This window comes from Lissotriton vulgaris, chromosome 3_1, assembly GCF_964263255.1.
Source record: "Lissotriton vulgaris chromosome 3_1, aLisVul1.2, whole genome shotgun sequence".
Classification (NCBI taxonomy): Eukaryota; Metazoa; Chordata; class Amphibia; order Caudata; family Salamandridae; genus Lissotriton; species Lissotriton vulgaris.
In genome coordinates, this window is record NC_141689.1 from 371,045,003 (window position 1) to 371,070,914 (window position 25,912).

Here is a 25,912-nt window from a genome sequence, read left to right on the forward strand (position 1 = left end):
TTACACTGATTGTATCTAAGGTTATATTAGAGTCTGAAGAGGTTCATGGTATTATCACATGAATGATATCATCAGTGATGTTATCAGTCATGTCAAATGAGATGTTTTCAGTGATGTCATCAGTGATGTCATTTGAGATGTCATCAGTGATGTCATCAGTGATGTCACTAACCATGTCATGAATGGTGTAATATGTGACATCATCAGTAGTGGATTGCGGGTGCGCGATATATAGTTAGCGCTTATAACTATATATGGAATTTCAATGGTTTTATGCGAGTAAAATAAGGTTTTGTAAATGCAAATCCCTAACTATATATGGCCTAAAACCAATGGTTTTTTCATTGAATTTTCAAGGTTTTGTAAATGCAAATTCCTAACTATATATCCACTATAACCTATGGTTTTTTCTGTGAATTTCATTGGTTTTTTAATAGCAAATATGAAAAGCTTTAAAATGTCAAGTACGTGATAGATAAAAACATTTTCATATTTATGCACGCTGATGTGCTTTGAACGCTGCCCCCCCCCCTCCCCTCTTTTCTCTTAGTAGTACTCTCTCTTTGCAGATAGTGAACGGTAGTTAACGCAGGCCTTTGCCCCCGTTGTAATCCATCGTGCCTGCTTGTCTCTCCATTTGATTGATTGTTAGCCAAGCATTTACTGTTTTAGAATTGGTTCTCTTTGGATCATTCTCTATTTACAAACAAGCACAAAGTCGCAATACTCTGTTTAGTCTTTGCAGATAGTGAAAAATCGTGTAAAAAAATAAAAGTAATCGAGCAAAATCAGTAGACCACTAATTCGATCTCTTTTTGACCTCGGTAAAATACAAACATTAGGAACAACCCTTCATGAGAAATACGAAAATAATGAAATGAACTAAGCTCCACACCATGAGGGCTGCAAAACAGCTCGACTCCGCCACCCACACCGCCCAAAATAACGACAAACCCTATGCAAATATTATAAATATACACAACACACCAGCAAAGAAACAGAGTAAAACATTTTATTAAATAACTATTTACATAACTATTTTATACTTTTTATTGCCCGATCCGGCTAGCTCAATCGATCGAGCATGAAACTCATGCACTGATAACAAGCGTTGAGAGTTTGTAGAACGATGGCTTCAGATTTTCCACATACGGTGTAGTGGCGCGAACTGGCAGGGGGCGTTTGGATTCTACCCCTTCCCCAAATAAGATTTTCATACGTGAATGTTCGTTCATGCTTTTTGTCCCTGAGTTGCTTCCATGTCACTGCCTTACACAAATGGCATAAGTCCTGGTTGTTGAGTGCCATACTTCAGAGTTCTAAGCAGCTCTTGTAACACTGTTTAAACCTTATTTGCACCTGCTGCAGCTTCACTATTCAAAGTAAGTGGGGTCCATTTGTGGACCTGACTGCATTGGAAAACAATGTGATACGGTGCCTCCCTAAACCGCTTGACGGAGGCCCCCGAGGGGCGGTGAGATGGCGCGGACTGAGAGGGGGCGCTTGGCTCCTGCCCCCTCCCCAAGTCGTGTTGCCCTGGTGAGGCCTGAGATCGCCCCCGGCATAGGCGGCCGGCTCCCGGGGTCCGGCGGAATTTTTTCCCTTTTGAAGAATCTTCCATTCTGGACCTTGTCCCACAATCCGTTTGACCTGAAGACACGCTGTCGTGGGGCGTCCCTTTACCGTTTTAGTTGCCATTCCGCCCGCTTTTGGTACTCTGTGCCTCTTCCGCCATTCAGCTGTTTACCGCCCGCTCTTGCGACTACAACGTCTCGCTCACCATGTAGTTGAGTTGCTCCCGCTCTTAAGATTTAACCGAACTTTTTGGACTGCTGAAAGCGGTTGATTTCCGACCGCTGGTTGGTGGAGACATTTTGACTATATTCTGGACCTGCATTGTCGCGTAATGCGTCATATGACGCGACGCGTTAGCGCACCCGGAAGTGCTCCGGTGCGCAAGGCGCAGCTTCCCAGAAACGATCCAGAGCGCGCCGCGCAGCGCGTAACGTAAGCATAACAGGTCATGTGACTTGTTAATAAAACTTTTCATTGGTTCATTTTACTTTTCTTTTCCTAATTATGTAAGACTAGGTCATGTGACCTAAAAATATTTTTATTTATTTATTTATTTGATTTGTATAGCGCGTTATAGCCACCGGGGCCTCTAAGCGCTGATTGTCCAAACTAACTAGTAGGGCTGAGCATATTACTTGATCTTGGAGTGCACCTAGTGGCTGCTCCATGCTTGTTTGAATAAAACAGTTTTTAGCTTTTTCCTAAAAGTTAACAAATTGCGTTCCTTCCTTAGATCTGGGGTCAATTTATTCCACAGAGCCGGGAGTGTTTTAGAGAAAGCACGTCCCCCTACCGTGGCCAGTTTAAACCGGGGTTGGGATAGGAGAGTAGCATCCGAAGAGCGTAAAGTCCTGCTCGGCGTATAGAGAGAAATTCTGGACTTAAGGTATTTTGGTGCATTCCCGTACAGCGTCTTATGCACTATACACAGTCCCTTGAAAACTCCTCTCTGCCGAATTGGGAGCCAATGAAGCTCCTGCATCAGCGGGGATGAGTGGGTCATCCTAGGTTTCTTGTAGATCAACCTGGCAGCATCGTTCATAACCCCCTGTAGCTTATCCAGCAGCCGCTGGGGTAACCCTATGTACAGGGAGTTTCCATAATCCAGTCTGGCCAGGATTGTAGCTGAAACCACCTGTTTCAGGGTGGAGAACGATAGCAGTGCCGATATTTTTCTCAGTTGCCGCATTAAACCAATGCAGGTTCCTACTACAGTCGTGACCTGTTTTTCCATGGATAGTTTCCCATCCAGGTACAGACCCAAACTTTTAACCGCTACCGCTGGTTTCGGTGGTGCACCCAGCTCTACAGGCCAGAATCTCTCGTTCCAGGGGTTGCCCGTGATGGAAATGGGCAACACTTCCGTCTTATCCGGGTTAATTTTTAGGGAGTTTTTAGACATCCAATTAACCGTGGCTTTAAGTATGTCCTGTAGCCTGGTAGACGCTCCTGGACCTTCCTCTAGCCGGATGATAATCTGGGTGTCATCAGCGTAGTTATAGACTAGGCAGTCCATCCTGTTCAGGAGTGCAATCAAAGGCTGCAAATAGATGTTGAAGAGTAAGGGCGACAAAGCAGAGCCCTGTGGGACCCCGCAGGTAATAGGCGCGGAGGTGGAAAGCAGGTCCCCTAGTTGAACTCTTTGTGTCCTGCCCTGCAGGAATGATGCAAGCCATGCCAGGGCTGTACCTCTGATACCAAAAGACCTCAGCCGCGACAAAAGTTGTTCATGACACACGGTGTCAAACGCCGTGGAGAGATCTAGTAGTACCAGGGCGCTAGGTGTTTTAGTATCTGCCCGGCTCCTCAATTCATCCAGAATTGATAGCATGACTAGTTCTGTGCTATGATTAGCACGGAACCCTGCCTGATTGGCCTCCAACAGGTTGTTACTGTCAAGATGTTTTGAGAGCGATACCAGCACATGCTGCTCAATTACCTTAGCCAGAAAAGGCAACTGGGAGATGGGACGAAAGTTCTTTAGACACTTTGTGTCCGAACCAGGTTTTTTTAGCAAAGGGATCAATCGAGCCTCCTTAAATGCTAAAGGGACCTGTCCTGTGTGGAGAGAAGTATTCAGTAAGTGCAAGACTTCTTCTTCAATGCCCGGTAGTGCTAGCTTGAATACTTCAGGCGGACATGGATCCACCAATGAACCGGATTTAACTCGGTCCGTAATCTTGGTCAGTTCCTGCTTTATAATTGAAGGGAACTCGGCTAACGGAGTGAGAACTGGCGGAACAATGTAACCAGGTGGGCTAGGACAATCGAGGGTTATAGTTGCAGCGATTTCTCCCAGAATGTCGGAGATCTTACTCACAAAGAAGTCCTGGAACTTCTGACAATCTTGTTGGGTGAACTCAGTGCTTTGCTCCTTGTTTGTCCTGAGTTCTGACAGAACCCGAAAGATTTCCTTCTGTGGATTCCTAGCTGCCACTATTCTCTCCTCGAAAAAGACCGCCTTTCTGGTTTGAATGGCTGATTTGTAGGACGCCAGGGAAGACGTGTAGTCTTTCCTAGCAGTGGCGTCGTATTCCTTCCGCCACGCACGTTCTTTCCTCCTCACTCCACGTTTCATGTCACGTAGGGAATCATTATACCAAGGGGCCCCAGCTCCCCTATCCACCTTCTTCACCCTACGAAGGGGTGCCACCAACTCAATGGCTCTCCCCAATTTGTGGTGGAGATGTCCGCAAAGGGCATCGACATTGGCGCCCTGCTCCTTTAACGGCGGAGACTGTTGTAGGAAAGACTTCATTCTCTCTCCATCAAGATTTCTCCATTTCCGGGCCATTTTCCAACCTTCACCCAGCTTGGGCGGATGACCGTTCAGAGGGATTTTACATTTTATTAACGAATGATCAGACCAAACGCATGGCAAAATCTCTGTGGCGTCCTGGACTGGCATAGTAGTCCAGATTAAGTCTAGCATGTGTCCCTTCTCATGGGTCGGTCCATTCACCTGCTGAGTAAAGTCTAAGGAGGAAGTTGCCTCCTCAATTAATAGTGCTTGACCTTCTTTAGGGGATTTCTCCCAGTGGTAGTTAAAATCTCCGACGACAATCAATTTATCGTATCTCGACCGCAAATCCTGCAGCAGTCTAATAAACAGCACAGGGAAGTCCGGCAAAGCCCCAGGCGGGCGGTAAACCACCAGAAACACCACACACGCCGCCCCCTGTCTAAGTTTGACTCCTAGGATCTCTGCGCCCCCCAAGGTTTCTGATAGAAATCTTTCAGCGCGGAGACGAGCTTGATGGAGGAGAGCTACTCCCCCTCCTTTTTTGGCTCCCTCCCTATTGAAGTGGAGTGCCAAATAGTTGTCAGGTAGAGCCGCCACTAAATCCGGCACAGAGCAATCTTCCAGCCACGTTTCCGTGAGTGCAAGGGCATCCAGCTCTCCGTCTTCCAATAATGAGAAGACCTCCAGCTTGTGTCCCTGCAGCGAACGCGTGTTCAGAAGGCCGAACTTTAACGCCTGGGCTTTCGCGTGGCGCACCCGCGCTGTGGTAGTCCTAGGAGAACGCAACAAGCCCTCTCGAGCCAACGCATGAATATAGCCCTGAGCAGGTTGGGACTTACCACAGTTAAGCTCTATTAGCTCACCTCTGGAGTACGACAGAATTGGACCAGGGGTTCTGGCCCCGGGCCCCGGATGGTCACTGATGGGCAAAGATGGGCTCGCCTCTGGCGAGCCTCCGGCGTGCCTATGGCGCGCCCGCTGCGCGTTACCGCTGCGCGTCATCAGGGAACGTTTAAGTAGCACCCAATCGTGCTATGGCTCTGCAGGAGCAAGAGCTAAACCGCCAACAAAGATGGCGTCCCTTTTCCGGCACTTCCCCTCCCAAGATGGCGTCTAATCCCCAACTAACGAGCCGCCAAACAGCGGTGCAACTTCCAAAAATTAAATGTGAGTATGTCCTAGAGCCCCGCTAATCATAAGCACATTCCCAGACTTATTTAAAAATATACGCAAATAAAAGCGCACAAGACCGCGCTGCAAGCGCCGAGCATGTAGCGCACTTTAAAAAGGATTCTCAGTTCAATCAATGTCCACGGGTCAATGGCAGTCAATGGCAGTAGTTGGAAATTGTTTTAAGCAACAAGCGCCGCAGCAGCAGAGTCTCAAATGATGCCTCGCCTGCACTAGCGCTTACCTGGACAGAGCGAGCGCCTGCTGTAGTCCACTTAAGTAGCACCCAATCGTGCTATGGCTCTGCAAGAGCAAGAGCTAAACCGCCAACAAAGATGGCGTCCCTTTTCCGGCACTTCCCCTCCCAAGATGGCGTCTAATCCCCAACTAACGAGCCGCCAAACAGCGGTGCAACTTCCAAAAATTAAATGTGAGTATGTACTAGAGCCCCGCTAATCATAAGCACATTCCCAGACTTATTTAAAAATATACGCAAATAAAAGCGCACAAGACCGCGCTGCAAGCGCCGAGCATGTAGCGCACTTTAAAAAGGATTCTCAGTTCAATCAATGTCCACGGGTCAATGGCAGTCAATGGCAGTAGTTGGAAATTGTTTTAAGCAACAAGCGCCGCAGCAGCAGAGTCTCAAATGATGCCTCGCCTGCACTAGCGCTTACCTGGACAGAGCGAGCGCCTGCTGTAGTCCACTTAAGTAGCACCCAATCGTGCTATGGCTCTGCAAGAGCAAGAGCTAAACCGCCAACAAAGATGGCGTCCCTTTTCCGGCACTTCCCCTCCCAAGATGGCGTCTAATCCCCAACTAACGAGCCGCCAAACAGCGGTGCAACTTCCAAAAATTAAATGTGAGTATGTCCTAGAGCCCCGCTAATCATAAGCACATTCCCAGACTTATTTAAAAATATACGCAAATAAAAGCGCACAAGACCGCGCTGCAAGCGCCGAGCATGTAGCGCACTTTAAAAAGGATTCTCAGTTCAATCAATGTCCACGGGTCAATGGCAGTCAATGGCAGTAGTTGGAAATTGTTTTAAGCAACAAGCGCCGCAGCAGCAGAGTCTCAAATGATGCCTCGCCTGCACTAGCGCTTACCTGGACAGAACGAGCGCCTGCTGTAGTCCACTTAAGTAGCACCCAATCGTGCTATGGCTCTGCAAGAGCAAGAGCTAAACCACCAACAAAGATGGCGTCCCTTTTCCGGCACTTCCCCTCCCAAGATGGCGTCTAATCCCCAACTAACGAGCCGCCAAACAGCGGTGCAACTTCCAAAAATTAAATGTGAGTATGTCCTAGAGCCCCGCTAATCATAAGCACATTCCCAGACTTATTTAAAAATATACGCAAATAAAAGCGCACAAGACCGCGCTGCAAGCGCCGAGCATGTAGCGCACTTTAAAAAGGATTCTCAGTTCAATCAATGTCCACGGGTCAATGGCAGTCAATGGCAGTAGTTGGAAATTGTTTTAAGCAACAAGCGCCGCAGCAGCAGAGTCTCAAATGATGCCTCGCCTGCACTAGCGCTTACCTGGACAGCAATAACACTTTTCATTGGATTAAAACATTTTTTTTCCCAAACGATGAAAGCCCCACCTTGTTTCTGGATGTTTCAGACTGAAGCTGGCGTCACCATGAGAGCACCACCATCTCGTAGCTCCGTCGTGGCCATTCCGCAAGCAATCATGGCAGCCGCTCCCCACCGGAAGCCTGCGGGAGTCGACGGCCCCCAAGACTTTTGCACAATCTTCAAGGCTGAGGGGACGCTTTCGAGAATGGAACCCAAGCCCTGGCAGACAAGCGTCCGAGTTTCAAGGTGTCCCAGGGCCATTTTACTGGACCAGGCCCAAATCCGAAGAGCCGACCGCCATTTTAGGAGTCCTGTGGAAGCCGCCTATCGCTGCACCGCAAGAGTGGGAGCAACTCAACTACATGGTGAGCGAGACGCTGTAGCCGTAAGAGCGGGCGCTAAACAGCTGAATGGCGGAAAAGGCACAGTGTAGCAAAAGCGGGCGGAATGGCGACTGAAACGATAAAGGGGCGCCCCACTACAGCAGACAAGCCTCCGCCATGTGCTTCAAAACTGCATATGTATCTCGTGATATCAAGGTTGGGCAACCAGTACACAACAAGCAGTTACGAGTCCCATTTACACCGGCGCCATTTTGGGCGCGGCCGGGCAGGTCCAGGATCTACTGAAACATAACAAATGAGGCTGACGTCTCTGAAGCAGTTGACGAACAGCAGGACATAGCAAATAAACATGAACTCTCTAAAGCTGTTAACTCACTGCAGGACAAAACAAGTGAACCTGAAACCTCTGGAATAATTGTCGCTCAAAAGAACAACACACAAAACTCTGTGGAGCCTGAAGAAAAAAAAACAGAAGGGCACTGTAGTTTCAGACACATTTAACACTAATGACTAAACAAAGATATCGTCTGTTTATGAAGCAGTTATCATCTTGACAGAATTGACAAAGAAGTGTACAGACACCAATGCTATTAAGAAACACAAGGAAATCCTAACGCATCAGCATTCTCGGAAGAGGTTGACACAGATAACATCTTAAGGAACAAAGAAAGACCTGTTCACTCTTGACACCCCAGGTGCTGTGTATATTGCACTATAGTGCTGCATCGAGAAAACGGACAACCCTATTGATGTGGATTTTTCATTATTGATTATTGTAAAGAAATGGCGACTCCCCCCTTTAGCAGATTAGCTAAATGTTTGCGTAATTTAGGCATAAAAGTTATATTATTGTTGTTGTTGTTGTTATCGTTATAGTTCTGGTTAATTTAAAAAAATGGTTAAATATATTTACAGTTTTTGTTGCGTTCGTTATATTTAAATTTTAATAAAGTTTTAAAATCTAACTTTGTTGGAGTGCTATATATGTTTAAAAAATCGGGTGAATGGGGCCTTGAATCGGGTTATTGTCATGTGTGGGCTTTGCAAGTGTACTGCTACAAGATCGGACATTTCAAACTCAAATGCACGTTCTTTTTCTTACCTTTCCGAAGCATGGAGCGCAATAGCAGGCAGAGAAAGGGTGATGCACGTGTTGAACACTGCCTGGCCTGGCAAGTTGCTGGCAGTGCCCCCCCGCCCGCTCCTGAAAGAGGGCACACACACACCGCCGCCCCGAGTACTTCACAAATCTTTAAAAGACCATGCGCTTGTTCATGAGGCTTAAATGGTTTATCACCCCTTCTAGAACCCCTGCATCGACCCTCTGACGTTTCCTGGAAGAATTAGCACGTAACACAATACCAAGCCCTGTCAGCTGAAACCCCCGAGAAATCATGGGGCATATTATCAAGGGGTTTTCTTTCCGCTTTTTTGGCTTTAAAAGCCAAAAAAAGAGAGATAAAATTATCTCCCTATTACCAAGCTGTCGCTAACACCAGTTAGTGACAGCTAAAAGGAGATAGCGACCATCTTGGGCCCCGCTTTGCATATCAGTGATATTTATCACTAATGACATGCAAAGTGGGCGTGACAAGATTTTAGCGACTGGAAACAGTCCCTAACCATCGCTATCTCCTATTACCAACTTTTGGAGATATTCACGCTAAGCGCGAATATCTCCAAAACCTAACACCTGCCCTGAGCAGTTTTAGCCATGTTATCCAATGGGAAGTGGATAACATGGCTAAAAGCATTTGCTGGATAATGCATGAATATCGCTGACTTTTCAACGATATTCCTGCATTGCGGCCGTTTTTTAACGCATTTGCGATAAACCTTGCTAATAGCAAGGTTTATGTGCGATAAAATTCGCCGAAGTGCGGCGATAATTTTTGTCTCTAAACAAGTTAGAGACAAAAATTACCGCTAGTTGTTGGTAATATGCCCCGGGGTTTTTCCTTGCAGGAATCGGGAAGCGAAAGACTAGCACTGAAATCAGTAGTCTCACGCCTGAATCGGGAGGGTTGGCATGTCTGGATACTCTACAGCTGGGGCCATAAACTACATCCGCAGGGCTAGGTGATAGCCTAGGTCCGGCCTGGACAATCGGACACAGAGGAAGAGGAGTGTCAGAGGGTGCGGTAGTGAATAGGGTGAAAGGGAGGTGTCGGGCGGGCACAGGGTGTGATTCTCAGAGAAGAGCAGCGCAGATGGGGGGAAGTATATGTCCCATGCATGAGAGAGAGAGCGGGGGTGACCAGTGCGTGGGGAAGATGCTTGCGAGGGTGGGGAGCCATGCTGAGGATCGGCGGCGTGCAGAGAGTGGCCCTGGTCAAGGCATCTAAAATGGCTGCCGTGCACGACAAAATTGTGGCATTGGACAAAAACGCAAGATGGCGCAGACAATGTTTATCAATAAGGATTCATTTATAACACAATATTTACTCGCAGTGACAAAATGGTGGTCAACACTTCCTGATTTCCATCGAATCGAACGTTAACAAACGTCACGCAGCAAAAAAAAAAAAAAAAGCTCACGCACAGCAGTTTTTAGCCATGTTATCCAATGGAAGGTGGATAACATGGCTAAGAGCATTTGCTGGATAATGCATGAATATCGCTGACTTTTCAGCGATATTCATGCATTGTGGCCGATGTGCGGCGATAATTTTTGTCTCTAAACAATTAAAACGAACCACAAAATGGCGAATTCCCGTTTCGCTACCAGTTTGCGGCCCAGTTCGCGGCCCGTGAAGCGCTTCTACCGTGAAAAATCATTTTTTTTTTATTTTCCCCACGCGACCCTTTAATAACCCCAACAACATTCCTCGGGGGTCAAGAGGGGTATACCTTGCCCCCTTTCAATAAATTCCCCCTTCGTTTTTCGCCTCTTCTTCTCTCTCGATCCTACCGAGAGATAAGATGGCGGCCGCTCCGGACTGTTTAGAATGTTGACAGACACCGGAGAGCCAATCAGCTTTCTGCGCGCAAAGTTCCGTTTCGCGAAAAGTAAGCGGACCGGATCGCTGCCCAGAGCGCTGTTACAGATATATATCTTGTTTTGAACGTTAATTTCTCAAAAACTACTGGAGCACATATATTGAGACCTAGCAAAGGCACATCGGGCTAACAGTCCCTACAATTTTGCCAAGTTTCGTGCAAATCCATTCAGCCGTTCGAGCTAAAAGTGAGTCCAACCGCCCTATGGAAAAATGAATGGGAAAAACGCGTTTTGGGACCCCCCTTTTTTCTCAGCCCCCCCTTGACGAAACCCCCCCAAATTTTCAGGGGCTGCTCAGAAACAAAATGTGCCATTTTCCTGAAAATTTCAGCCGATTCCGTCCTCAAACGCCAAAGTTATTAGACATAGAATTTTCAAAAATCCCATAGGGAATTAATCCTAACTATATATACCTACTGGCGAGACGCCAGTAGGTAATATATATATATATATATATATATATATATATATATATATATATATATATATATATATATATATATATATATATATATATATATATATATATATATATATATATATATATATATATATATATATTATCTACTGGCGGTCGCCAGTAGATAGTTATAGTTAGGACCTAGTACCCATAGGAAATCCGCAGCATTCTCTTTGGAATAACTTTGCTGCGGATTGACAAATCTGCGCAAAATTTTCCTGAAAGGTTGGAGGTGATTCATGAAGCATGAGGCGAGAAAAAAAGGGGGCCCCAAAATGCGTTTTACCCATGCAATTTCCCATAGGACCTTTAGACGCAGCTACAGCCCAAACTGCTGAATGGAATTACACCAAAGTTGCTTGGTGTAAATCCGTTCAGTAGTTCCTGAGAAGATGACAGTTAAAATCATTTATATATCTATGGGCGCGGTGGATCGGCGGATCCTGTGTGCATTGTCAACGCACCATAAGCGCACCCTCCAGATCACACGCTGAATGCTAATTGGCTGTCAAGTGGTTGAACAACATTCGAAACTAGAAACTGTTGGCAGCCATTTTATGCCTTGGAAGAAGTGAGGCTGAAGAAGTTTGTGAAATATGTGTGCAAAACGTGCAAAGTGTGCAGTGTAGATACACTGTGGTCCCAAATTTTTAATTTTTAATTTTTTTTTAAACGCGGGATGCGCGTAGGATCCGCGTATTTCGCTGCTGAAAAAAAGAAACAAAGCACAGGCTCCGGCGCTTTAAAGGTTATTAGACCCCGGGGGCCAAATCCTGGGGGCATTTAAAAAAATAGTGTGGGGGTCCCAATCCTCCCACACTGCCCCAGGGACCGCCACCCCCGGGGCTATAACTTAATATATGCTGGGGCTGACAGGGCCCCCTCGCAGCCCGAGGGACCGCCACTCCCTGGGGTTTGTTTAAAAAGGGTGGGGGGGTCATAGGCCCCCCAGCCCGGAGGACCGCCACCCCCTGGGGCTTTTTGAAAATGTGGGAGCCCTTGATGGCCCTGGGGACCTCCTCCCCCCTAGGCTGGCTCCTGCAGTAACCTGGGACACTGCTGTTTGCAATGGCAGGATGGGAGCCTTGTGGCTCCCACCCTGTCATTGCAAACTGCTTTCCTATTTGGAAGAGAGAGAGCAGGTTAACCTGCTCTCTTTACCAAATAGGAAAGCAGATTGCTTTTCCTCAGGGCGTGCAGCATGTTAGCTTCTCTCCCTGAGGAAAAGCAATGCTGTCTCCCGAAGGACGTGGGTAGCCAGCTGGGGCCTTGGGGGTATTGGGGCTCCCCCCACGGTCCCCTACATATTATATAAGCCCCGGGGGATGGGGTCCCTCGGGATAATTAAAATTAGTGATAGGGGCACATTTTTTTTTTACTGTAAAATTAGGAGATGTGCTCCCAGCGCGGTGCTCAGTGTGCCCCCTGGTGTGCACGCGTTGAATGCATGACTTCTAACCCATAGGGTGCGCGACTCCAGCGTGTGTGGTGTACGTGTTGCACGCGTCAGCTGCGCGACTTTGACGCGTTGGGTGCACGACCCCTAGCCAAAAAATAAATAACATTTTTCAAATATACATCAAGCTTATGTGTTTAGTTGTTAGGTGACTCTAAAAAGAGGCTTGTGTTTATTGAGAGATTTTAGTACCTATAAGTAAGCACTGATGCAGAGTCTACAGTTCAAGAGGAAGACTTTGTTACCCTCATCTGTAAAATGTACATCATCTCTCCTATAGATGCCATCCATATTGAAACGCAGATTGTTGTGGTAAACGGACCCTATTCTATAGTCTTGGACAAAAGCAGAAACAGATTTATTCACATGTTTCCTAGCTTTCTCAATCTGTGGACAAAATTGATTGGACCAGTTCCATTTCTGCCTTAGGCACATGTTAGAATAGACAAACGTAGTTTGGGGAAAAAGTGATATCAGTTCTCCAAAGGTGTCCTTCATAAGCATTTCATCGAAAAAAACGTCAACAAACAGCTGACAGCCTTCTTGGAGACGAACGGCTCCCTCGACCCATCGCAGTCCGGATTCCGAGCGAGCCACAGCACCGAAAACACCCTCATCGCGGCCACCGACGACATCCGGACCCTGCTGAACAACGGAGAAACCGCCGTCCTCATCCTGCTTGACCTTTCGGCTACGTTCGACATGGTCTGCCACCGTACCCTGACAACCCACCTCCGCTACGCCGGAATCCAAAGAAAGGCCCTGGAATGGATCACCTCCTTCCGCTCCGACAGAACCCAACGAGTCCGTCTCCCGCCCTTCCTCACAGAAGCTACAAAGATCATCTGCGGCGTACCTCAAGGCTCCTCGCTCAGCCCCACCCTCTTCAACGTCTACATGAGGCCCCTCGCAGCCATCGCATGTAAGCACAACCTCAACATCATCTCCTACGCCGACGATGCCCAACTGATCCTCTCCCTCACCAATGACCCCACCTCCGCCAGAGCCAGCTTCCAGGACGGAATGAAAGACATCGCAGACTGGATGAAGCTCAGCCGCTTGAAACTGAACTCAGACAAGACGGAAGTCCTCATCCTCGGCCCATCCATCTCCGCCTGGAAGAACTCCTGGTGGACCCCCTGCTCTGGGCCCCCCACCCAAGCCCACAGACCACGCACGCAACCTGGGCTTCATCCTTGACTCCTCCCTCACGATGGCCAGGCAAGTTAACACCGTTACCTCCTCCTGCTTCAACACACTCTGCATGCTCCATAAGATCTTCTGCTGGATCCCCACTCGAACCAGGAAAACGGTCACCCAGGCCCTCGTCACCAGCCGTCTGGACTACTGGAACGCCCTCTACGCTGGGACCACCGCCAAACTACAGAAAAGACTGCAGCGCATCCAGAACGCCTCAGCACGACTCGTCTTGGACATCCCCCAACACAGCCACATCTCGGCCCACCAGAGGGACCTGCACTGGCTCCCCATCAGCAAAAGGATCACGTTCAGACTCCTCACCCAGGCACACAAGGCTCTCCACAACTTGGGCCCTGAATACCTCAACAACCTCCTCAAGTTCTACACGCCAACCCGCCAGCTCCGCTCCGCCAGCCTCGCCCTCGCCACTGTCCCACGGATCTGCAGAACCACCACCGCCGGAGAAAGATCCTTCACCTACCGGGTGACCAAGACCTGGAGCACCCTCCCCAACCACCTACGACTCACCCAGGACCATCTCTCCTTCAGGAAGCAACTCAAGACCTGGCTTTTCGAGCAGTAGCGCCACCCCCCCCCCCCCCAGCGCCTTGAGACACTAGCGGGTGAGTAGCGCGCTTTACAAATACTCTTGACTGATTGATTGATTGATTGATTTCCAGACCTACCCCAGTCAAAGTGTCAAGGTCATTGCCACCACAGTGCACAATTATGAGGTGAGGGTGTTGGAGATGCAAAAAGGATTTCATCAATGGCATCAATTGGTGCCACTTTAATCCTCTCTGTCCAATCCATTTAATGTCTATATTTGGTAAACCTAGGTCTTTCTGAGTTCCTTTGTTTTCTGCATACCTTTGGCTCCAGAAAATATAGCTGTGTCCCACAATTCACACTCTAAGTTCCTTGAAGGGAGAGCACTCAGATGGTCTCTGTAAATGAAGTGGCAGTTTGAAAACTAAGATTTTTCTAAAATGGCGGATAACATGCAGTATTGAAAAAAGAAAAGAAATCATTGGCTGTTAGGCAACATTCTACACTGAAAACTAGGGTGCATGTTTCTGTTTTTTAAAAGCATGATTCTTATTGGTTATCAAAAAGAGATTGAAAAGAACATTACATAGGATACGCTGGTATACTGAGCAGTCAAGCACGGGTGCTGTTTTGATTAGCAACATTGTGTGATGAACTTGTGACCTGTGTGCTCAGTGAAGTGTTCCATGAAGTGTTCCTATGGTAACAGGCAGAAGGCAGAAAGAGTGTAGGAGTGAAATTTGCCATTTGAAAAGGATTGTGTAACCAATAGAAATGTGTGTTTGCTTTTGAATTAATAAGGGAAGCAATCTGATTTGATGTGAAGGTGTCTATGTGTTGAAAATGAGAGGGAAACTGTGAAATTCTTTGGTTCTATTGTGATGTGTTGAAAACAGACATTCTGTATAAGAAAATCTGCTGTGTGACTGATATACTTCTTATTCTACAAAACAATTTGAAAGGTGAGTTATTAATTTGGGAGGGAATATATGTGGTGCATTTTGATTTTAATCAGACTAATGTGTTTGTCCTGCTAAAGTGCAGGGAATATTTTTTTTCTCTAGAATTTTTATGTGCTTGCAGACATATAACTATGCTGTTCTCATGTTTTGGTAGAATTAGAAACAAGTTATTTTTTATTGATTTGTAAAAATGACTCAAGTTTCTACATTAGAATGCACTACTCATTCTAGACTATGAAATTTGTTTTGGTAATATGCAATGGATATTGTTGGTTGTATAGAGTCTCACAGTGAGTCTTGTGTGCATTTAGGAATTATTCTGATAGAAGCACTCTATACTAATGTGTAGTAGAACATTTTGTGCAATGTGTAGAGTCACCTAAAGACTTGTTGAGTGGTAAATGTGTTTTGGTAAAATGCAAGGGATAATATTGCTTGAGAAGAATCACACAGTGAGTCTGTGCATTTAGTAATCACTCTGAGAGAAGCATTTTGGTAGTTCCTGTGTTTCCTGACATGTTATTGCTTTGAAACGTATTGAGTTCTCACATTTTGGTAGAATTCGAAAATAGTCATTGGTTATGTGTTTCCAAAATGAGTTTAGCATTAATAGTAAAAAGCAGTTCTGAAACATATGTACTCTTGCAGTGGCACTATCACTAGCATGATCTCCTACTGTACATAAACACCACTGCACTATGCTAGAACAATACCCCAGCATGACTCGCTATACTACCTAAACACCATTTCACTACCCTAAAGCTTAACTCTATCACAGGGACCCCTTACACTACCCAAAGACCAGTATACTACCCTACTACTGTATTTATACGAATTATTGTTATTTGTCTAGAATCACACTGTGAGTTAGTGTCCATTTGGGGAAATTGAGAGACAATGATTTGGTAGCTTTATGTGTTTGCAAACATATAAATACATGTACTCTTGCAGTGACACTATCCCTAGCATGATTCCCTACACTACACAAAGACAAGTGCACTACCCTAAACCCTTATTCTACCTTCAGCATGATCACCTACACTACCCATTCGCTACTGCAGTATCCTAAACCATAAAACACTACTCCAGCATGACTGCCTACATTACGCAAACACCATTGCACTAACCTAAACCTTGAATCTACTGCAGCACAACCTCCTACACTACCCAAAAACCACTTCATTTCCTAGAACACTATCCTACCACGTGCCATTACACTACACAAACACAACTGTACTATGTTATACCCTACAACGGTATCACTATCATGATCCCCTACAATACATAAACACCACTGCACTATGCTACAACACTACTCCAGCATGACTCACTATACTTCCTAAACACCATTTCACGAACATAAACCTTAAATATACCCCAGCACAACCTGATACACTACCCAAACACCAGTGAACTACTGTAAACCCTTAATCTACCTCCAGCACGACTACCCACACTACCCATTCACCACTTTACTACTCTAAACCTTAAATCTACCCCAGTACTATCTCCTACACTACCCAAACGCCATTTTATTTCCAAGAACACAACCCTGCCACGACCCCTACACTACAGAAACATCACTGCACTACCATAAACCCAACACTATCCCTAGCATGATCCCTACAGTACATAAAAACCACTGCACTATGCTAGAACAGTACCCCAGCATGATTCCCTACACTAACTAAACACCATTTCAGTACCCTAAAGCTTAAATCTATCACAGCAGGACCCTTTACACTACCCAAACACCACTATAGTATCCTACTACTATATTTATAAGAAATATTGTTATTTGTCTAGAATCACAGTGTGAGTCAGTGTCCATTTGGGAAAATTAAGAGACAATGATTTGGTTGGTTTATGTGTTTGCAAATATATAAATACATGTACTCTTGCAGTGACACTATCCCTAGCATGAGTCCCAACACTATACAAAGACCAGTGCACTACCCTAAAACCTTAATCTACCTCCAGCACTATCACCTACACTACCCATTCACTACTGTAGTACCCTAAACCCTAAAACACTACCCCAGTATGACCTCCTACACTATTCAAACACCACTGCACTACCCTAGAACAGTACTGCACAACGACCCCCTACACTACACAAACACCACTGGAGTACAGTAAACTCTAAATCTGTACTGTTGATAAACGATAGTGACTGTTCATGTACCATGTAGTAATGTATTTACTACAGTAAAAGTGAGCCAATCATGAATTCACTCAGTGTCTTTCCCTACAGTATTGTGATCATTTAGTTAATATGCATGTATTAATAAAGTGCATCAGGTTTTAGTTTTATGGAGTGCTTCAAAGTGGTATGCACTATGTATGTACTGCTGTTACCAACTTTACAGTTGTGATTTAGGCCTAAAATATCTTAGTTAGAATGTATATGGAATGTGTTTGTATAGTAATACAAAATGATAATTTTAAAGTTATTAATAAATATTTATTTATGATTATTTTTTCCAGATACTGTTTATCATTATTAAAAAAAGTTATCATGCCAGACACACAAAGAAGAAGAAAAGCTCAGAAGAAGGATATTTACTTGAAAAAATGTCAACCACAAGTATTGCAAGACCAACATAATGTGTCTAAAAAGAGAAAAAATTCTGGTAAGACCACAAAGGATTTTATAAAAAATATTACTGGATACGGAAACAAAATGGAAATGTTCAAAGCAGTAAAAATGTTGCAAACACAGAAAAAAGTGCAAACATTAGGAAAGGAAAAAAAGGCATTGTACATACAAAGGATACAACTTAATCAATCACTCAATCAGAACAATTTGTGAAGTTCGCTACTCACCCGGAAGGGTCTCAAGACGCTGGGGGGATCCGTTACTGCTCGAAAAGCCAGGTCTTGAGTTGCTTCCTGAAGGAGAGATGGTCCTGGGTCAGCCGTAGGTGGATTGGGAGGGAGTTCTATGACTTGGATGCTAGGTAGGAGAAGGATCTTCCTCTGGCGGTGGCTCTGCAGATGCGTGGTACGGTGGCGAGGGCGAGGCTGGTCGATCGCAGCTGGCGGGTGGGCGTGTAGAAAGTGAGGCGGTTGTTGAGGTATTTGGAGCCCAGGTCATGGAGAGCTTTGTGTGCGTGGGTGAGGAGTCTGAACGTGATCCTCTTGCTGACGGGGAGCCAGTGCAGGTCTCTTAGGTGGGCGGAGATGTGGTTGTGGCGGGGGATGTCCAGGACGAGTCGTGCGGAGGCGTTCTGTATGCGTTGAAGTCTTTTCTGTAGTTTGTCAGTGGTTCCCGCGTAGAGGGTGTTCCCGTAGTCCATTCGGCTGGTGACGAGTGCCTGAGTGACCGTCTTCCTGGTTTCGGTGGGGATCCATCGGAAGATCTTACGGAGCATGCGCATGGTGTTGAAGCAGGATGACGATACGGTGTTGACTTGTCTTATAGTAAAAGAAGAGAAAATAAATATAAAGAAATGCGCAAAAAATATTTTACAACAGAGTAGTCCATAATTTACTGAAACATGCAAAGAAATGTTGAAAGAGAACACTGTTTTATAAAAGGAAGAAGCATATTGAATCCATTGTTGAAAAGGCTTTTGAAGTAAAGACGATATTATTCATTTTATTATTAAAGAGAATTTGATCACTAGATAAACCAATTCATTTAATGAAGGCCAATAGTAAGAGGAAAAGAGTAATTAACAAAACTATTTTTTGTGATTTTTTTTAGGGGAATGCAAATACAGTTCAAGTTCTTAGCCTTTTTTTTGTGAAGAGAGTTATTTTCAGACCAATGATTTGTTGCATGCAGTTGACACCAGTGGTCGAGCTTATGAGGTTAGAAATGGTTGTCCAATTGAGAAAGAGCAAATGGTTCCTAGAAATGCAGAAGAAGTGATAGCTGATAAAGTTCAAGGCAGACGTTGTAAAGCCCCAGTGTACACTTGGGATTGTAGTAGCATTTGTTGTGTACGACAAGAATCTATTGATAAATTACGCAATTTCTAACAAGTATGTTGTAAAAAAATGTGTTAAACAAAAGATTAAGGTGTTGCAAGGACTAGACCCTTGCAGAGTGAGAATAAAATACTGGTTTGCAAGGTCATTCTCTGGCTTGTCTTTCTAGGAAAGTATGTCAAAGTGTTTTTCACAATATCAGGATGATGGCAGTACATCATACTCAAATGTGGAAGTTAGTGAGTAGATTGTATTATGCAAAAAGTCCAGCACTAAAGTTAAATGAGTTTAACAGTGCTCTTTTGTGAGGTTTGTATCAGATGTGAAAAAGGTTTGTGATGATATTGAGTTTTGTTACTTTTGTCCTGAAGAAGAGAGTGAGGAAACTCAAACATTAATAGAAGAAAATGTTGGAGAGAATGTTAAACATAGTTGTACAAAAAAATGGAAAATAAAATTACAAAGAGAAAGGAGTATCAAGCAAGAGGTAGTCCTCATATACATATGCTGCTATGGATTAAGGATGCCCCCAAATTTGGAACAGATGCGGATGATACTGTTTTGAGTTTTATTGAACAATACGCAACATGTGATGTACCCAAAAGGACAGAAGAAAACAACTTAAGAGCACAAGTGTTACGATTCCAAAGTCACCAATATGGAAAATACTGTAGACAAAAGTACAAATCTAAGGACAAGTTCACAACAAATGTAGTTTTGCATTTCCATGTCCTGTAATGTCCAAAGGAAGAGTGAGCAGTTTTATGTCATCTTTGTGACATACTATCACAAGAAAGTCTCAAAAAAACACCTACAACTTAAGAAGAAATGAAGAGATAAAATACATAAATGACTACAACCCAGTCATTTTGTCCATGTGGAATGCTAACATGGATATTCAATATGTTGCAGACAATTCCATTGCTGTAGCTCGATATGTCACATCCTATATTACAAAATCAGAAATACAGAATTGAAAAAAATGTGGGAAGAGAATTCTCACGAGAAAACTCTCAGTAAGAAATTATACAGTTTCAGTTTGAAGATGTTATCGCATCGAGAAATTCGAGCATATGAATGCTCAGATTGGTTATCATCTGATAATTCTATACTCCAAATCTAGAAGAATCCTTTATGTGAGTCTAGGTCTTGCAGCAATGTGAAATCGAGTACTGAAATCTGTACAAGAAATTGAATATTTAGCAGCAAAAGATCCAGAAAGTACAGTTTTGAAAAGGAATATGTTGGACACATATTACCCAAACAGAAGTCATCATCTTGAGAACATGTCTCTATGAAGTGCTGCAAAACTACACTTTTAAACGGAATACTACAGAGAACATCAATGATGGAAAATATGGAGCCATTGGTTACGAAGAATGTTTGGTGAAACAAAACAAAGGAAATTTGATTAATCACAGGAAGCTGAGTTGCAACACTGCTGATAAAAGGGAATTTTACTATTTTGCTCTTTTACAACCATTCAAACCATGGCATTCAGAAGTGGAATTACTTGGAGATTGCCAGCGCTATGAAGATTTGTTTAATGTTTGTAAAGATAGCAAACAATGCAGTCCTTTTGCAAATCATGTGAAAATGTTGAACAATGAAATTCATCAAGAAGCTACAATTGCAGCTGAGATTGCTAGAGACAGTTCTCAAGACAGTCAAAGTCATCGTGCTTGGAGATCTACTGCAACTGACTCATGTAAAAGGACAACCAGTATTTAAAACACTTGCGCGCGAAGACACCAGAAAGTCTCTGGGTAGTGTTGGAAACTTGAACATTTGATCATATTTTGAATACAAAGAAATCATTACAAATATGCGACAGGCAAATGATGTTGATTATGGAACTATTCTCCAAGATATAAGAATTGGACTACTAACTGAACATGGCAAACAAGCTTTGCAGACTCGATTATTTTCCAATTTGTTTCCAAATGAAAACGTATTTCCAGAGAAAATATACATGAAAATTGCAGAAAACAAATCTGCTTATTGCCAACACTGCGTTAGTGTTCTATATTCAATGAAGAACTTTTGAAACTGGAAAATGGAGAAATAATAAAAATGGAAGCCATCGATAAAATAGAGCATGAAGGAATCATTATTGTTTTGAGTGAAAAATTGAAGACAAAATTGTATTCTTTAGAAAAATAATATCTAAAACGGCTGGTTTAGAAAAGAGTCTATATGCATGTAGAAACTGTCAGATAATTTTAATGAGTAATTCGGATGTAGGAAAAGGTTTAGTTAATGAAGCAATGGGCAAAGTTGTGGATTTTGTTAATTATCAAAATAAAGATGGTATTGAATTCTTAAAGATTAAATTTGATCAGATTGAAGAAGTGAAACAAATTGTTTGTTGTTCTATTAATTTTTTGCTTGTTAAAGATTTATATGTCCGTAGAAAACAGTTTCCACTTTCTCTGGCATATGCGGTAACTATTCATAAATCTCATGGTTTAAGTGTTGACAGCGCTTTGGTGAACATTGGAAATGCTGTGTTTAAAGAGGGTATGGCATATGTTGCTTTGTTGCGAGTCAGAACAATATCTGGTTTGTTTTTTATTGATTTTGATGATTCTAAGATTACTGCGATGCCAACTTTGTCAAAGAGTACAATAGGTTAAGAAGAACATATGCTCCTAATTTAGGTCAAGATCCTGTATTTGAAAAGCGTGTGGAAAAAGAAGGTATGAGAATATCTGTACTGAAGATGTAGAGCAGTCGAAAAAAAGATAATGTTGTGAATGCAAGCAAAAAAGAAAAAGGACACTGTTGAAGAAATTGTTGGTTATCAGTTTGAAAATAGTTCTGAAGTCAACTGCTATGCTAATGTAGTGGTCAATGTTTTTTTTCTTGAAGGTTTGCAACAGCAAATTATGGAAAATCGTGAAAAAAGATTTTGTTCTTTGGTGCATTCTGTTCATGAAAAATTGAAAACAGAGAAAAGTAAAATACAAAGTGTTTCTGGTGTTCGTAATCATTTGGATGCATGTTCTGGTTCTACACAATTTACACCTAAGATGCTCAGGAATTTCTAATGTATATGCTTACAGTATTGGAAAATGAAGGTGTAGATATAGAGAATATTTTTGGCCTTTGTTATAAATGGAAACATCAATGTGAAAATAGTATGTATATATATAGCACTAATGTAGATACTGAAAGATTTCTATATTTGACATTACCGGACTGTAAATCAGTCCCTTTCAGTAAATTGGTTAGAGGTGCAAACCAAAACATGGAGTGTAGCCAATGCAAATCAGAAATGTTATCAACATTATTTATACAAAGATATGGAAAATGTATATTTTTTATGATGCAACGTTGTACAGCTGACGGAAGAAAATTGGACACTTTAATAAAAAACATTTGTAGCTACACAACTATCAATATCAGGAAGGACTTTTGTAGCAGTAGCAATAATTTTCCACGATGGTCCTTCAATAACATTTGGACATTATACTGCCTATCTAAAAAGTGAGAAAGTCTGGAGTCTTTGTAATGAGTTGGTTTTCAAACAACGTTTGCCTTCCGAATTACCAAATTCCTACCTTATATTTTTAAAGCCAAAATTTTAGGAAGATAATTCAACCTCTGAGGAATTTAATATTATCATTTCATAGGATTTCCATTGGACAATTTACATAAAAATTACTGCAAAAATAAAAATGTTGGCCTCAAGGAAAGTTATTTCTTTGAATTATGGACTTTTTGTTGCACATTGTCTCGGTGTATAATTTTAACTGACATCATTTATAGTGTTTATAATTATAAGTTATAATATTTTCTTAGCAGTAATCATTTTATATATGTGTGGTTTGTATTATTTGGTCTTTTTCAATAGATAGATTGCTGTTTTTTTTAAACAATCTAACTGATTTGTTTTTTTGCCCGCTGTTACGTGATGAGTACGATTGAAATCATTATTTCTAGTGAAATTAAATATATTCTGAGAACAGCAAAAAAAGCAAAGAAATTACTTTGTAAAATGTTAAAATTATGATGTGCTATTATAAATTTATTATTACATGTTATAACTATTTTTTCTTTTCTTTTACAGATCTTAATTTTAAGATATCAAATTTACCACCATTTAGATTATAAAAAACAAGTGAATACAATGTGTACCGTTTTCTACATATATTACTGTTCAGGTAAGTTTTAGTAAGTCTTAAAATGCACAATGAACTGTGTTTCCACACAGTTGAAGAAAAGGAAGATGGATGGACTAGATTTCTGCCAGAAAATTCGAAAGCAGACAGGTATAAAATTGGGGACAGCTTCAGAACACCTGTCTGCAAGATATATGGTATAGTATAGAATAGACTGATATGGTTGTTTTACAGGTCTTGGTAATTTCAGAATGAAAAGAAATGAAACTGTTTCATTTGAATGACATCACTCAGTGTTTTTGCACATGTCATATTAGGTCACATCCCTTCTGTTCAGTACTGGGCATTGTAATCCTAAATGAATTAAAAAATGGTCAGTCGAGCTTTGGGGCAGCACATCGATCACCTCCGTCTCAGTCTGGTTTGCAAACAGGAGGTCCAGGACCTGTCCTCTTTGATGGGTTGGCTATTGTACCAATTGGTATAAACTAAGATTCTCACATGTTTGCCTCAGGTCTCTCAAGTAATTCCCTAGAGCCCCATTATCCCATAGATTAAATTCTCCTAAAAGCATAATTTTGGAGTGTGTTAAGGTCAGAGCAGCGATGGTGTTGAACAGTGCTTGGTATTGGGTGTCTAGACCTGGAGGTCATAACAGACCATACCAGTCAGTAGCCTTCCGTTAGCCTCTTGCAATGAGAAACTCAGTATTTCAATCCCAGCAACCTCATCCACCTGTAGTGGCGCAAAATTCATTTTTTTTTTATCACCCCAGTCCCCCTCCTCTTCCAGAGACCCTTGGTTTTTGAAACATTTTATATCCTCCTGGGCAAGCAAATCCTAACTCTACAGTAGAGTCAGTGCTAGTCCAGATCTCTGTTAGAAATAGGACATCCAGATCCATGTCCTCTAGCATATTCAACACCTCCTGATAGTGCTTTATCAGGGACCTACTAATAATCAAGCCACAGGTTAATATGACGCGCTGCTGTGATGAGGCTACTTGATGTTCTCCCCCTTCAACCCTCTCACCGATGGTGAGCAGTAGTTCTTTGGAATAACTTATCCTGCCTTGAACGGAACGGGCAGCATTGCTGGCGCTGGACGCGACCGGAGCGCGAATTGGCGCCGACGGGCTTGCATCTGGTGCGCCTTGGGATAAGGAAGATTTAAGTGCTTTTAGAAAGACATCAAACATAGAAAATAGGTTTAAGAAAATGACCGAGATTCATTCTATGTATGCTGCACTGAGGGATCTTTCCTATGGGGGAGCAAGGTCCAGAGAAATAAAAAAATTATTCCAACCTGGTATAATTTCAGCACTGTAGAAAAGCTAAATCTATTTAAAGTAGCAATAAAATCCAAGAATAAAGCCTGGATCTTAAGTGCTAGAACCATGTATAAGGATCCCATCAAACAAGTCAAGACTGAATGGGACAAGGCCATGTGGGAGTCTCTCCTACAGGCCCTTAAATATAAAGATCAAGGAGCATTTTGGAATATAGTTACTTTTGGCAACCGAGAAGGGAAAAATAATCTAGAACCAAAAATATGCTAGAAGTCATGTAATGAACATTTTCGCTCACTTTATGAGGTTCTGGATTCCCCTGAGGTGAGGGTGACTAAAAATGTAGACCATCAAACACATGGCTTGAACCAGGCTGGTAAAAAGGCTAATGAGGATTTCCCAATAGTTTTCCTGAAGGAACTATGTAGAGCTACCTCAAACATAGCCCCTCACAAGGCCCGCAGAATCAATAAGATTCCTGGTGACACATATCTTTCAGAATCTGATTTTCAGGGCCCCTTTTTGTTAGTCATATTTAATGCTGTATTAGGAGTACTCCCATCCCTGAGACTTGGGCTGTTGCTGAAATAATCCGTGTGTATAAGAAAGGTTCCCCCCTTCTACCGGGGAACTACAGGCCCATTAGCCTTACAGATATGATGCAGAAGGTTTTTTCAAAGGTCATTCTAGAACGGTTCCAAGAGTGGATAGAGGACCATGATGGTCTTAGTACTCTACAAGCAGATTTTAGAAATTGAATTCCCAACATTGATCAGGTATCCCGCCTCCAACTCGTTTACTGGAAAACGGTGGTGTTGGAGGGTGACAACTTGTACCTGAACTCCAAAATCGCCTTTTTCCTAGTTCTTAGGCCCAAACTATGGTCTATCGGTCTAACATGGGGGTCCACACTTACCTCTGCAATATCCTCAGAGACTGCATGAGATGAACTTTGCATAAGTTCAATATGGGAAATTGGGTGAGCTTCCTGATCCTTTTCCGGTAACCAGGGGTGTACACCAGGGCTTGGTGGACACCTTAAATGGGGTTGGTGACCACAATGCTCCCAAAATCTGTTTCACTATAATCCCATCCCTGATGTTTGTCAACAATACTCTCCTCAGAATCTTCACTGGGAATCCAAAGGATACTCGATGAGTTTAACTCTTTTTGCATTGAGCGGGCCTAGAGGCTAGTGCCTCCAAGACACAATTCATGGTTTTTAATTCTGTGCATTCCAACAGAGCCAACCCCATGTTGAATGGAACTCCACTGGAGAGGGTCACCATTTTTTGTATTTGTGGATTGTCCTCATTAAGCACATTGATTGGGCCTTTCACATAGGTAAACAGAATTTGAAATTAGCACAGAATACAGATGGCCTGGTCAAGATTTATAGGTGTTCATTTACTAAGCCTCCTAGCCCTTTGGTGTAAATATACAAGACCCAATCTCTGGGAGCCATTACCTATGGGACAGAGTTATGGGGACAGTCTTTTAAAGATATTGTATTGGTAGAAAA